This window comes from Halyomorpha halys, unplaced genomic scaffold (assembly GCF_000696795.3).
Source record: "Halyomorpha halys isolate HHAL.00 unplaced genomic scaffold, Hhal_1.1 Scaffold1037.1, whole genome shotgun sequence".
Classification (NCBI taxonomy): Eukaryota; Metazoa; Arthropoda; class Insecta; order Hemiptera; family Pentatomidae; genus Halyomorpha; species Halyomorpha halys.
The window spans coordinates 252,117-255,496 of record NW_027111544.1 but is presented as its reverse complement, the minus strand read 5'-3'; positions in this window follow the sequence as shown (position 1 = coordinate 255,496).

Sequence of the window (3,380 nt, the reverse complement as noted above, 5' to 3'; positions counted from 1 at the left end):
ATAATAATAATAAAATAAATAGATAAGAATAATGCTTCTTAATAAAGGAGGAAAGTAAAATTAATAACAAAAAATAATGATATTGGTACACTTAATATAATGTATTGTGTTTTGAGAGAAATAAAAAATATTATCCCTAAAACGAGGACCTATTTTATTGCTTTTGTTTTCTAGGGTTCTGCCCTCACCCCCTATGACTATGTATCAATTCGTCCATTCTGTATGCACTAGCTGATGTGTCATAACGTATAGCCTAATATATAGCCTTTTAAAAAGCAACATTTCATAAAAATGAACTAAAATATCACTAGGTGTTCATTTATTTTGAGAAATCTATATCTCAGGAACAATGTGACGTACGTATGTCTATTAGCATTCAAATTAAGGCTAGTTTAATGAGCTATAAAGTAGTTAATGACGTTTATTTTCTTAGGAATAGTAGTTTTCATGATATTTGACAAAATAAACTCACGAAATGTTAATTTCTAGTTGTTCGTATAAAATGTTGGATTTAAAAAATATATATATATATATCTTGACAAGACGCACATATGTCTGCCCACGCTAAAAATAAAATTTAACTTACTATAAAGTAGTTTAACACACTTATCTTCGTAGGGGTAGTAGTTTTTATGATATTTACATATGAATATAAATTTGGCAAGTGAAAATTTGTCCGAACTACTATAAATCACTTTATATTAGCAAATTTCATGTAAACTATTACTCCTACGAAGTTAAACATCATAAACTACTTTATAGCTCATTAAACTAGCTTTAATTTGAGTGCTAACAGACATCTGTACGTCACATAATTCCTCAAAATAAATTAACTAACTACTGATATCGAGATTATTTTAGCAAATTTACTCTACTTTAAATGATGCTCTCCTAGATTTTTTATTGCTGTTGGTAGTTGTAAAGATATAGCTCCGAATTGATTATTTTAACGTTTTTAAACAGCCACCATTTTTATTCCCCCTACCTATACTTGACAGACTCACCAATTTTGACTAGTTACTATACCTAATTTTTAATTACGTAGTCAAAAATTGGTGTGAAATAACTGAATTTTTTCTCCTCTTGGGCTTTTGTACTATATGAGAGAGTTTCTCATGCTATATTAATGTATCACTTTGACTTCTGTCAAAACCGCCCTGACGAAGCTCTGCAACGTGGGGTGAAACATTGGCTCAAATAAAAATAGTTATTACTATTTGAGTTTCACTTGACCATACCCGGACCATATTGCATTCATTATATTAATCTGACATTTTATGTAATATGAACCAAATTTTTTTTTTTTTTATTTTTATACCAGATCGGCCTGGTGGGCCTTACATGGCTGATATAACTTATATTATATTTAATTTTTAACAGTTGATTATGAGGGGGTATAGTCATAAAACTGACACCTCTAACTATATACAATGTTCTTCTTAAAAGAAAAAATAATAATAATAAAATAAATAGATAAGAATAATGCTTCTTAATAAAGGAGGAAAGTAAAATTAATAACAAAAAATAATGATATTGGTACACTTAAATAAAACAAACAATTGCCTTCTAATAGTAAAAAGAAACAAGTTAATTTGAAAAAGGGAAGAGAGAAGAAAAGAGAAAAAAATACTAATAATAATGAATAAATAAAATGAATAATAATAAGTAAATACAGGTAGTGTGACTATGAATTAATTTTATATTTATTAAAAATTTATTAAAGAATGCCCTGCAGCAGTATAGGCTTGAGGTTGGGTTTCCCAGGTTGTAGATCACTGCTCCTTTAACTGGCGGCTATTGGGAGTGGAACTTCATGAACCGTTTTTTGATATATTCCGCTATTGACTCCATATGTAATTCGCGATGCAATTGGCTATTTCTTATTAACCAAGGATCATTAACTGCAATTCTTAGGACTTTATTTTGAAAAGATTGAAGTTTTTTCCTTTTCGTGAAGGATGCCGCTCCCCAGACTTCACAGCCGTACATCAGCAGTGGCCTGAGGATTGTTTTAAATGTAAGAACAGTTGTTTCTGGTTTTAGTTTGTAATTTCTGTTTAGGATAGGATATAGCATTGCTAACCTTGCATAAGTTTGAGTTAGTTTGATGTTGATATGGTGATTCCAGGTTAGGTGGCGATCTAGGTGAATTCCCACGTATCTTACTGTTTCACTCGCAGGATTCCATTTTTCATTTCACATTTTTACTTTTTGAGGATTAGATCCGGTGGATATGAACCAAAGAGGGTTGGACAAGACTATGAACGAGAACGGTTCCACTCTTACTAAAGATCGAAATGTAAATATTTTTTTCTGTTAATTAATCTTGTTAATGGTTGAATAAATTTCGTTAAATATTCGCTAGAATGGTTCCACAATAGCGTATAATTTTCAAAATGTACGCTCTAGAGAAATTACTCGAATGAAATGGACCATTGATACCCCCTCCCCCCATTGTATTTCCATCATGTAATGGCAGCGATAATAAACTGTTCGCTCTTTGTGCAACAACTCATCTGCAAACGGCTTTTAACAACTCCACTCGTTCACATTTATCCAACTCGGTTCGGCAAGCGGCCTCAATCACAATTAATGTTCGGGATTAGCGCTCCATATAATTATCCGAATAATAATTTTTTTTTATTAAAGTATCACTAATCACTAAAAATTGGCTCGTTTAAAAGCGAAAAAGAGCAGAATAAACAATTTCGTGTAGCGTTAAATTTATTTCTAATTTGAATACAAATCAAAATATTACTCTATGCAACAATTAAGCTTTTCTTTGTGGGTCCATTATTCTAGTAGGTTCATTCGATTGGGATTCAATGGTATGTCCTTTAAGACTTCCATCAATCCTTTTGGAAGAGATTAGTATTGTACCAATATATGATATAATATTTGTCAATATAATGCTGCACACAAATGTGTATTATGCTCTTTTTGGCATAATTAGACAATTTAATTTTTTTTTTGCATTAAACTGTAACAGACGATTTAGCCAGCTATATCGTCTGCTCAGCCGGACCTCTCATCTCTCACTAAAAAACAAACTTCTAATTTATAAGACTATACTCCAACCTATCTGAACCTACTTTGGGGAACAGCTAAACCGTCGAACATCAAACGTATCCAATCCTTTCAATCCAAAACCTTAGAACCACAGTTAATGCACCCTACTACTCTCGAAATTCCATATTAATCTTTCCAATCATCCTAATCCTTTTAACTAACTCAAGTTGAGTGTTTGCGGCTTTATCGCACTTGCTCAGCCTCCACTGGCTCACTACCAGTGATGCAGCGAGAGGGATGCGCTGGAATCTTTTGACCTCTGCTCTACCTCTCACACGTGGGGGATAGAGTGGGCTCGGGAACCTCAGGTC